Source organism: Macaca mulatta, chromosome 2 (genome assembly GCF_049350105.2).
Source record: "Macaca mulatta isolate MMU2019108-1 chromosome 2, T2T-MMU8v2.0, whole genome shotgun sequence".
In the NCBI taxonomy this organism is placed as follows: Eukaryota; Metazoa; Chordata; class Mammalia; order Primates; family Cercopithecidae; genus Macaca; species Macaca mulatta.
In genome coordinates this window covers 77,850,570-77,863,507 of record NC_133407.1, presented here as the reverse complement: position 1 = coordinate 77,863,507, position 12,938 = coordinate 77,850,570, and positions in this window count along the sequence as shown.

Genomic DNA, 12,938 nt, shown 5'->3' with positions numbered 1-12,938 from the left:
ATCACACACAGGGGCCCATCATGGGGAGGGGGGAGGGGGGAGGGATTGCATTGGGAGTTATACCTGATGTAAATGATGAGTTGATGGGTGCAGCACACCAACATGGCACAAGTATACATATGTAACAAACCTGCACGTTATGCACATGTACCCTACAACTTAAAGTATAATAATAATAAATAAATTTAAAAAAAAAGAAAAATATATTAAGTATAATAGAAGAATGGAAAAATAAAAAGTTGTTTACAGTAAACAAAATTAACATCTTCTAAACACAGTAAAAATTTCAATGGTCCTAATAACAAACAAACTATGAAATAACTAAAATTCGATACCATGTTTTCCCATAGTAGTTTGTCAAAAATCAGATAATTTGGTGAGGCAGGGTTCCTGACAATAAGGGAGAAGAAGTACTCTCATATTTCTGATAGCAGTGAAAATATATACCACCTTTATGTATAGCAGTTTAATCAATATATCAACAAGTATAATACACATAATTTGATCCATCTTTTAATAACTTTGTTATAGCATATATATGAATTGATAAATACACACAAATTTTCTCTGTAGTATATGGTTTATAATAGAAAGCCTATGGAAATATTCTGTATACCAAAAATAGCAGGCAAAATAAATAAAATTTAGTACATATTTACATTAGAATTCTATATAGTCCTACATATGTACATGTGGGAAGAGACCTCAGTTTAAATGAAATACAGCTGTAAGACCATCTGCAGAACTTATTTTCTTCTTGTTGAGAGGGGAGCAGGGCCGTTACAATTGAAATGAGAAGTAAGGCAGAGTTGAAAGTAGTATATGTCTAGCTAGTACCAGCATAAGTGGGTGTAATACTAAAATATCAACTTAACACTACATTTGTTAGTTTGTTTACAGAATGTCAATTAAACACAAGTTTTAAATTATTCTTATCATATCCATTTGGGTGGCAGCTAAGCAGTAGGAAGATATTAAAGAAGCTATATATTTAAACAGAATGCTTGCAAAGGAAAATAACTTCTGCAATCTTACAATAACGATGAATATAATGTAAGCGTGATGTATAGAGCTAAATATATAAATTTCATACACCGTTATTTTACATGTTATTTTGACACATCAACCTTTCATTACTACTCAGTTAATATATTCTCTTGGAGAAAAGAATGATTTTTATCTACACACGTTCTAAAGCTCACACAGGCTGTAAGTATAATGAAATTATTTTATTTATATTTTTAAATGTTTATATCTGCATATGCTACAATTAGATGTAATTTTGAAATTCTAAGGACTACATGTACATTTTAGTTAGAAGTTATAGGTATAAATACTTAAAAATCTGCACAATATGTTAAAAACAAATTTATCTTATTTTGCCGTTTTTTAAATTTCATGCTTTTATATTTATGAAAACAAAAGACTGATGAAATTTTACTGTGTTTAGAAGATGTTAATTTTGTTTACTGTAAACAGCTTATTCTTTTTCCATTCTTCTATTGTACTTAATATATTTTTTTAAAAAAATCTTCATATTTTAAGGAAGTTGAAGCTTTTTTTCTGTAAAATTATTAAAAAACATGTTTTTCACCCATTATTAGAAAATTTTAAACCAACTGAAGACACTAAGTGGATAGGTAATTTGTTAGTAAATGCTTGGAAAGATGCAGAGGGTATGGACTTCCTTTAAAGCAGTACTTCCACAGGAATATGATGCTAGAAAATTAATGGTTTTCCACACGAGGCCTAAAATTCTCTTTCATTTTTAGAGAACAAGGGTGCTCACGTACCTGGGTTGGCTAGGAGCAGAGAATGGAGACACTTAAAAAGATGACTCTCATAAGACAAAAAAAAAAAAAAATGTTAGCAGATGTATTTAATGTTTCACCCATCTAGAAGATACAGAAAAGAGCAAACCATTTTCTTCCTAAGGTGCCATAACTTACAGCGGAGCCTTATCTAAAATGCCCACAGGTTGTGGATTCTGGTTTTACTACTTTGTAAATGCATGACTGGAAATAAGATCCTAGAACAAGAACAATGACTTAAATCAAAAGTAAGCAGATATAAATAAATAATAGATGTAAGAAGAGATCTCAGCCCGGCGCGGTGGCTCACGCCTGTAATCCCAGGACTTTGGGAGACCGAGGCGGGTGGATCACCTGAAGTCAGGAGTTTGAGATCAGCCTGACAGATATGAAGACAACCCGTCTTTACTAAAAATACAAAAAATTAGTCAGACGTGGTGGCGCATGCCTGTAATCCCAGCTACTCCAGAGGCCGAGCCAGGAGAATCGCTTGAACGTGAGCGGCGGAGGTTGCGGTGAGCTGAGATCATGCCACTGCACTCCAGCCTGGGCAACCAGAGTGAAACACCTCACACACACAAACACACACACACACACACACACACACACACACACACACACACACACCTCAATGAGGTAGAAAATACAAAATGGGCAAGGAAGCAAAAAGCTTTTAAAACATCAATAAAACTGATAAAATTCTAGCTAGATAAATTAGACAAAACAGAACAAAAGCATAGGTTATAATTATTAGGAATGAAAATGGGACATAATTGTAGTTCTCCATGCACTAAAGGCTTAAATGAAAATAGTATAAACAACTTTTAACAATAAATCTAACATCTTAAACAAAATGGACAAATTCCTTGATAGTCACAAACTACAAAAGCTCAATCAAGAGGAGATATATAACCTGAATAGCTCTATATCTAAGACAAGAAATTAAATTTGTATCCAAAAATATCTCAAATGAAAACTAGCCACAGATGGCTTGAGTGGTGAATTGTGAAAAATGTTAAAGAAGAAATAATGCAAATTCTGAATAGTTCAGAATGTTAACAGAACATGGAAAAAGAAATCAGCATTACTCTTTCAGTAAAACCAGACCAATACATTCCAAGAGACAAAAGCAGGAGATACATATCCCTGTAGAATACAGATATAAAATATTTAATACAATTTTATCAAGAGGCAATATAATAATAAAGTATGGTTTATCCTAGGAATAAAATGTTTATACCACATTAGAAAGTGAATCAATGTAATCAGTTACATTAAACTATTTTTAAATGAAAAATCATGTGACCATCTCAATAGATTCCAGAAAAAAAAACTCTGGAAAAATTTCATACTCACTTGGTTTAATGGCTCTCAGAAAACTAGGAATATAAACAATGTTCTCAACCTGGTAGAAAGTATCTACACTTAATCAGGATTCACTTTCTATTCACTGATAAAGTTTAAACTAATTTTTCCCTAAGATCTGGAATAAGACAAGTGAGACTTTTCTCATCATTCCCATTCAACATAATATTGGATGCCCTACCCCAAATAAGGCAGAGAAAATTCATGATAATGTTGAAAATCGGCCAGGTGTTGTAGCTCACGCCTGTAATCCCAGCACTTTGGGAGGACGAGGAGGGTGGATTACCTGAGGTCAGGAGTTTGAGACCAGCCTGGCCAAAATAGTGAAACCCCATCTCTACTAAATATACAAAAATTACCCAGGCATGGTGGCACATGCCTGTAATCTCAGCTACGTGGGAGGCTGAGGCAGAAGAATTGTTTGAACCCAGGAGGTGGAGGTTGCAGTGAGCGAGATAGAGCCACTGCACTCCAGCCTGGGAAACAAAGTAAGACTCTGTCACAAAATAATTAATTAATTTTTTTAAAAAGTTAAAAATTTTAAGACATTTCAAAATTTACTAGAAGTAGTAAGAGTTTTCAGGGCTATATTTAACATATAAACATATTTATTTACACTAGCAACACCCAATTGGGCATTAATTTTGGAAAAAAAATCATGCAATATATCATTAGGATATGAAACATTTAAAGATAAATTTAAGAAATTATATTCAAAAACTATACACTGAACTGAAATTTGCAACCTGTAGACGGAAAATATTACTGCAAAAAATTAATGATGATTATAATGAAGATATAAGCATATCATGGACTCAAACACAATACATTGTTATGATAAAATGTACATTGGTCTATAGATTCAAGACAATGTCAATTACTATTCTAACAGAAGGATTTCTAAAAAGAAATTTGATTCTGAAATGTATATTAAAAATCCAGGGAAATAGAATAAGCAAAATAATTATGAAAAAAAAAGATAATAAATAACTTACATTTACCATAATGCTGTAGTTAGAAAGACAGAGTTAAATTTGTGTAAAGATAAACATATAGATTAATGGAACATAATAACAGGACTAATACATATGGTACACTAATTTGTGACAAAGTTGACAAGCAAATTCAATAAGAACAATACAGTTTTTAAATGTATGTTGTATTCAGGGATTCAGCTTCTTCCTGGTTTAATCCTGGGAGGGTGTATGTTTCCAGGAATTTATGCATTTATTCTAAATTTTATAGTTTATTTGCATAGAGGAGTTTATAGTATTCTCTGATTTTTTTTTTCCCGTGGATCAGTGGTAATATCCCCTTTACCATTTCTTACTGTGTCTATTTGATTCTTCTATTTTCTTCTTTATTAGTCTGGCTAGCAGTCTATTTTGTTAGTCTTTTCAAAAAACAGCTCCTGTGATTTTTTGACGGGTTTTTCATGTCTCTATCTTCTTCAGTTCTGCTTGGATCTTAGTTATTTCTTGTCTTCTGCTAGCTTTTGAATTTGTTTGCTCTTGCTTCTCTAGTTCTTTTAATTGTGATGTTAGGGTGTCAATTTTAGATCTTTCCCACTTTCTGATATGGGCCTTTAGTGCTATAAATTTCCCTCTTAACACTGCTTTAGCTGTGTCCCAGAGATTCTGGTACATTGTGTCTTTCTTCTCATTGGTTTCAAAGAATTTATTTATTTCTGTCTTAATTTTGTTATTTACCCAGTAGTCATTCAGGAGCAGGTTGTTCAGTTTCCATGCCTGAAATTGAAGCCTACTAACCAAAAAAAATGCCCAACACAAGATGAATTCACAGTCTATTTCTACCAGGGATACAAAGAGGATAATTTCATTCATTCCTTCTGAAATTATTCCAAGCAATAGAAAAAGACGGGCTCCCCCGCTTACTTGTTTTATGAGGCCAACATCATCTTGATACTAAAACCTGACAGAGACACAACAACAACAAAGAAATATCAGGCCAATATCATTAATGAATATCAATGCAAAAATTTTCAATAAAATACTGGCAAAATGAATCAGGAAGCACATCAAAAAGCTTGTTCACCATGATCAGGTAGGCTTCAACCCTGTTGTGCCAGGCTGGTTCAATATATGCAAACTGATAAATGTAATCCATCACAAACAGAACCAATGACAAAAACCACATGATTATCTCAATAGATAAAGAAAAAGCCTTGGATACAATTCAACAGCCCTTCATGCTAAAAACACTCAATGAACTAAGTATTGATAGGACATATCTCAAAATATTAAGAGCTATATATGACAAACCGTAGCCAATATCATACTGAATGGGTCAAAACTGGAAGCTTTCCCTTTGAAAACTGGCACAAGACAAGGATGTGCTCTCTCATCACTCCTATTCAACATAGAATTGGAAGTTCTGACCAGGGCAATCAGGCAAGAGAAAGAAATAAAGGATATTGAACTAGGAAGATGGGAAGTCAAATTGTCTCTGTTTGCAGATAACATGATTTTATATTTGAAAACCCCATCATCTCAGCCCCAAAACTCCTTAGGCTGATAAGAAACTTTAGCAAAGTCTCAGCATAAAAAATCAATGTGCAAAAATCACAAGCATTCCTATACACCAATAATAGACAAACAGAGAGCCAAATCATGAGTGAATTCCCATTCCCAATTGCTACAAAGAAAATAAAATACTTTGGTATACAAATTACAAAGCATGTGAAGGACCTATTCAAGGAGAACTACAAACCACTCCTCAAGGAAGTAAGAGAGGACACAAATGAATGGAAAAACATTCCATGCTCATGGATAGGAAGAATCAATATTGTGAAAATGGCCAGAGTGCCCAAAGTAGTTTACAGATTCAATGCTATATCAATCAAGCTACCATTGACTGCTTTCACAGAACTAGAAAAAAAATCTACTTTAAATTTCATATGGAACCAAAAAAGAGCCCATATAGCCAAGACAAACCTAAGCAAAAAGAACAAAGCTGGAGACATCACACTACCTAACTTCAAACGATACTGCAAGGCTACAGTAACCAAAACAGCATGGTACTGGTACCAAAACAGACATATATACCAATGGGACAGAAGAGAGGCCTCAGAAATAACACCACATATCTATAGCTATCTGATCTTCAAAAAACCTTACAAAAACAAGCAATGTGAAAGGATTCCCTATTTAATAATTGGTGCTGGGAAAAAATGGCTACCATATGCAGAAAATTGAAACCAGATCCCTTCCCTACACCTTCTAAAAAAATTAACTCAAGATGGATTAAAGACTTAAATGTAAGACCTAAAACCATAAAAATCCTAGAAGAAAACCTAGGCAATGCCATTCAGGACAGGCATGGGCAAAGACTTTACGACTAAAACACCATAAGCAATGGCAACAAAAGCCAAAACTGACAAATGGGATCTAATTAAATTAAAGAGCTTCTGCACAGAAAAAGGAACTACCATCAGAGTGAATAGGCAACCTACAAAATGGGAGAATATTTTTGCAATCTATCCTTCTTACAAAGGTCTAATATCCAGAATCTACAAGGAACATAAACAAATTTAAAAGGAAAAAAGAAAACCCCATTAAAAGTAGGTGAAGATTACGAACAGACACTCCTCAAAAGAAGTCATTTATGTGGTCAACAAACATATGAAAAAAAGCTTATCATCACTGGTCATTCGAGAAATGCAAATCTAGACCACAGTGAGATACCATCTCACGCCAGTTAGAATAACAATCATTAAAAAGGCAAGAAACAACAGATGCTGGAAGAGATGTCAGGAACTAGGAACACGTTTACACTGTTGGTGGGAGTGTAAATTAGTTCAACCATTGTGGAAGACATTGTGGTGATTCCTCAAGGATCTAGAACCAGAAATACCATTTGACCCAGCAATCCCATTACTGGGTAACATACTCAAATGATTATAAATTATTCTACTATAAAGACACTACACACGTATGTTTATTGCGGCAGTATTCAGTTGCAAAGACTTGGAACCAACCCAAATGTCCATCAATGATAGAATGGATAAAGAAAAGGTGACATGGTCGGGCGTAGTGGCTCACACCTGTAATCCCAGCACTTTGTGAGGCCGAGACAGGCGGATCACGAGGTCAGGAGATCGAGACGATCTTGGCTAATGCGGTGAAACCCCGTCTCTACTAAAAATACAAAAAAATTAGCTGGGCGTGGTGGTGGGCACCTGTTGTCCCAGCTACACGGGAGGCTGAGGCAGGAGAATGGCATAAACCTGGGAGGCGGAGCTTGCAGTGAGTGGAGATTGCACCACTGCACTCCAGCCTGGGCGACAGAGCGAGACTCCGTCTCAAAAAAGAAAAAAAAAAAGAAAAAAAGAAAAGGTGACACATATACACCATGGAATATTATGCAACCATAAAAAAAGAAAAGTTCATGTCCTTTACAGGGATATGAATGAAGCTGGAAATCATCATTCTCAGCATACTGTCACAGGAATAGAAAACCAAACACTGCATGTTGTCACTCATAAGTGAGAGTTAGTTGAACAATGAAAACACTTGGACACCATTAGGGGAACATCACACACCAGGGCCTGTTGGGAGGTGGGGAGCAAGGTGGGGGAATAGCATTAAGACAAATACCTAATGCATGCAGGACTTAAAACCTAGATGATAGAAAAAGGGATATCCATATGCAAGGGAAAACAAAAAACACATATTTAGCTCCTGCATACCCAAAAGTAAATAGAAATTTTCCATAGTCCTAAATGTAATAGCTAAAACTATAAAGGTGATAGAAGAAAACTTAGGAGAAAACCTTTGTGACCTTTATTTTAGGAAATATTTTCAAGATTAACCACAAAGAAGTGCATACCTTAAAGGAAAAAAAAAAAAAAAAAAAAACACTTCAGTAATGTCTAAAATTTTTGCTTTTCAAAGACACTTCAACAGAAATTTGTGGAAATCCAAAAACTGGCCAAAAATTTTGTGATGCATAAATCTTAAGAAGACTTGTGTCCAGAATATTTAAAGAATTTCTACAACTAAATAATAAAAGAAAAATAACAGCTCTCATGAAAGTTGGGAACATTTTGATTGTTTGCCTCTTTTTTTTTTTTTTTCCAAGATGGCAGATTAGAAGTATTTCTAGTATACCTCTCCCACTTGGAAGAACAAAATAGTCTGTAAAGATTCACAATGTGAACGTTTTCTCAAGAAGCAATCCAGGAAAAGAACTGGAAAACATAAGGAATCTACAGACCTTTTGAAGGAAGCAGGAGGCTGCAGCTTACACTTTGAGTCAGGCAAAGATGGCGGGTCCCTGCAATGTGAGAGGCGGAAAGACCACCCTTTGGAATACATACTCACTTGAGACCCTGAAAGTCCAGGCTACAGGGGAAGACCCTAACCTTACTCACTGCAGGAACCAGCTTGGGGAGGGTCATGAAATATAAAAGTAAGAGCAGCAGCGGGAAGATCCTTGCATACACTCCCAGATTCCAGCACAGACTGAGGGAATCAATTCCCTTCTGTTCTTCACAGGAGACTCTACAGAGGACAGTCAAAAATTTCAGGTAATGGTGACAGGTTAAAAGAAGCCCTCAACAAGTTTTCCTGATATAACCTCAGGTGGGGAAGAACTCTGTTGGACAGAGCTGGGATTGAGGGAGTGAAAAGTGGGCTGCAGCACAAATGCAGGAGTCAGGAGTGCAAAAGTGGAGAGTGCAAGTTAGTGAGTGCAGGAAGTGCAGGTGCAGAAGGGGCAGGTGCAGGAGCTGCAGGTGCAGGAACTTGGTGCCCTTCTTTGCAGTGAACAGAGAGAGGCTGGCCTGAAAGCCGTGGGTGCTATCTCTGTGGGGAAAGCTTATGATAGTTTTTAATGCAGTTGCAAGCTCATAGTGCAGGCTGACTGAAACTCAGGTCACCGCTGCCAGGGGAACACCGCAGGAACGAATCCGCCTCACCAACTGTGTTTGAACGGTGTAAGACTTCCTGCTTTTTTTCCCATTCCCTGTGCAAACTCCTCTGTGCAGCAGAGGCAGCAACACTCCCCTCTGGAACACTGACTCATTTGCCTGGGAACTGCTTTTGTCCCCCAACACTCACAGAGTCTGCTGCTTGCCCTGAACATGGAGATTCAGGGCACAAACCCACCTAACCCAGCTTCTACCTGTCTTTAGCCCACCATCAGCTCTGGTGGCTTAAAACAAAATATAGAAACTCTTGGGAGCTACACAGTCTTGCCCATTGCTTGAGAAAGCAGAGTATCCTTCAGAAAGCATAAAACAAGCAAATATCCCTTTACTACTATTTCAGTTGGTGCTCTTTCACAAATGCCACCTCCTGGCTAGAGGCAATAACAGAGTTCATTACAGCATCTTCTGATAGAATAACACTGCATGCAGGAAGGAGAAAATGGCTCCATGATCTCAGCTGTCACCATTGCTTGCCCCTCTCTGTCTAACCACAACATCCTGAGTCTGTCCATGTGACCAGCTCATTACTATTATAACCAGCATTCAAGAAAGCCAACAAACTAATGCTATCAATAATCAAGAAATCTCACAGAGACTACATCACTCCTCTGCCACCCCATTAGACCTGCTGCTGAAAACCACTTCTAGAAAACTTGAGGACAGGTCACATCACCTGATCCCTTGAAGACATTCCTTAGCACCAGCCTGGAGTGTGGCAACTTTATTGGGTAGCTAGACCCACAAGAGCAACAATGTTCTCAGTAGTCTGGTTCCCAGGGACTCCCACTCTTAAGGGAAGAGGTAATGTACCACATCAAGTGAGCACCCTGTGGGACAAAAGAATCTGATAAGTAGACCTTAAGCACAAGTTCTTTCAACTGGTGGGAAGTTTCTTTCAGCAAATGCATAGTTGTAGTTCTGGGCTCAGCAGGGAAGTCTTCAGCTGTAACCCAGCGGTCAGACAGCCCTGATGTGCATGGAAGGTAGTGGAGAAGAATATGTCTTTCCTCCTTTGTCCACCAGCAAAGGCACAGTTGGTGCCTCTCCCATGGAAACTCTGCATGGGTGCAACTATAGAAACTTTCTAGAACACGTCAGTGTGACTACATCCCCACAAGAAGAGCACCCTCCAGGTTCAGGTTTGCATGAGAAACGGAGTCACAATTTCTCTCTAATTGAAACATCAGCAATCCTACAGATGAAAAGAGTTGCCTGTGTGATCTGAATAGCTAGAGCACTTGGACAAGTGTGTGTCAGAGATGGGTAACTTTCCTGCTGACTTGACAGGGGAGCTGAGGTGGCTCCAAACCTTCCCTCTGAGAATACCTTAGTGTGGCTCACTGAGAGCTCCACTAACCACTTCTGTCAAGGTTGAGACCTCTGCCCACTAGTGGATATTGCATTTACCCACCTGCATTTGTCACACCAGTTTCCACCTGGGGACACTTTCCCTACCAGCCGGAAGCATGAAACATCAAGCCAGTAAATGAAATACTGGGGGAAAAGAAATAAATAGATAAGTGCATGCCACAGGGAAACAAGATAAGCTTTAAGAGGCCTCTACCATTCCAACCCCATAAGAGACAGTGGACTTATTTACACACTGAACACATTTCTACAACAACCAGCATATGAAAAAACTATCATACAAAGACTCTCAATAACCAAGGAACTCTTACAGAGTCTTCACCCCTGAAAGCACCAAGTACTGAATTAGACTATAATTAACTATAAACATTAATGTCTCATATTTAAGGAAAAAAAAAAGAAATCACAAAGCAAACAAAAAAAAAGAAAAAATGCAGGCAAATTAAACATAAGTTCAATAATAATTAGAAGAAATAGTCTATTCAAACGAGAAGGAACCAGAAAATTAACTCCGGTAATATGACAAAACAAGGCTCTAATAATACCCTCAAAAGATCACACTAGCTCTCCAGCAATGTATCCAAGCAAGGATAAAATCTTTGAAATACCAGATAAGGAATTCAGGTGGTGGATTATTAAGCTACTCAAAGAGATATCAGAGAAAGATAAAAATGGAAATTGTATAAGGAAATTTTTGAAAGCAGCTCAAGATATGAATAAAACATTTTCTAGAGAAATTGATATAATCAAGAAAAAACAATCAGGACTTCTCCAAACGAAAGACACACTTAGGGAATTAATAAATGCAGTGGAAAGTTTGAACAATAGACTACAACACGTAAAAGAGAGAATCTCGGAGCTTGAGAACAAAGTTTTTTTAAAATTAACCCAATCAGACAAAAACAAAGACAAAAGAATTTTTAAAAAGTCTCCAAGAAATAAGGGATTATGTAAAATGGCCAAACTTAAGAATAATTATTGTTTCTTAGGGAAAAGATAAAATATTTATGGAAAACTTATTTAAGGAAATAATCGAGGAAATCTTTCCTGGCCTGTCTAGAGATCTGGATAACTAAATCCAAGACTTTCAAAGAATTTCCAGGAAATTCATTGCAAGAAGATCTTCAAAAAATACATACATTTATCAGGCTATCTAAAGTCAACATGAAGAAATAAATGTTAAGAGTAGAAGCCAAAAACATCAGGTAAATTCCAAAGGAAAGCCTAACAGACAGCAGAGTTCTCAGCGGAAACCTTACAAGCTAGAAGGAATTGAGATCCTAACTTCAACATCCATAAAGAGAACAACTGTCAGACAGGAATTCTGAATCCTGCAGAAACAAATTTCATAAATGTAGGAGAAATAAAGTGATTTTCAGACAAACAGATGCTGAAGGAATTTGTCACTATCAAAGTAGCATTACAAGAAATGCTAAGAGAAATTCTAAACCTTGAAACAAAAGCCCAGTATCCACCAAAATAGAAACTCTTGAAAGCTTAAAAGTCACAGAGTCTATAAAACAATAACACAATGCAAAACAATATATCTAGGTAACAACTAACATGATGAAGAGAAAAATACCTCACATCTCAATATTAACATTTAATGTAAATGAGGTAATTGTTCCACTTAAAATATACAGAAGGGGCAGGGCACAGTGGCTCACGCCTTGTAATCCCAACACTTTGGGAGGCTGAGGTGGGTGGATCACCAGGTCAGGAGATTGAGATCAGCCTGGCTAACATGGTGAAACCCCATTTCTACTAAAAATACAAAAATTAGCTGAGTGTGGTGGTGCGTGCCTGTAATCCCAGCTACTCAGGAGGCTGAGGTAGGAGAATCACTTGAAACTGGGAGACAAAGGTCGCAGTGAGCCAAGATCACGCCACTGCACTCCAGCCCGGGTGACAGAGCAAGACTCCTCTCAAAATACATAAATAAATAAATAAATAAATAAATAAATAAATAAATAAAATAACATAAAATAAAACTTTAAAAAAAATGCACACACACACACACACACACACACCCGAATGGCAGAACTGGTACACTATCACAATCCGAATACCTGCTGTCTTGAAGAGACTCACCTAACATGGGAGGATTTATATAAACTCAAGTAAGAGCATGGAAAAAAATCTTTGTGCAAATGGAAACCAAAATAGAGCAGAAGTAGCTATTCTTATATCAGACAAAATAGACTTCAAACAAATTTAAAAAAAAAAAAAAAAAGATGGCTATTATACAATGATAAAAGGATCAATTCAACAAGAAGATACTATAATCCTAAATTTATATGCACCAAACACTGGAGCTTCCAGATTCATAAAAAAAAAAATTGCTGCTAGACCTAAGAAATGAGATAGAAAACAAAACCAAAACAGTGGGAGACTTCGATGCACCAGTGACAACATTCACTAGACAGATCTTTGAGACATAAAGT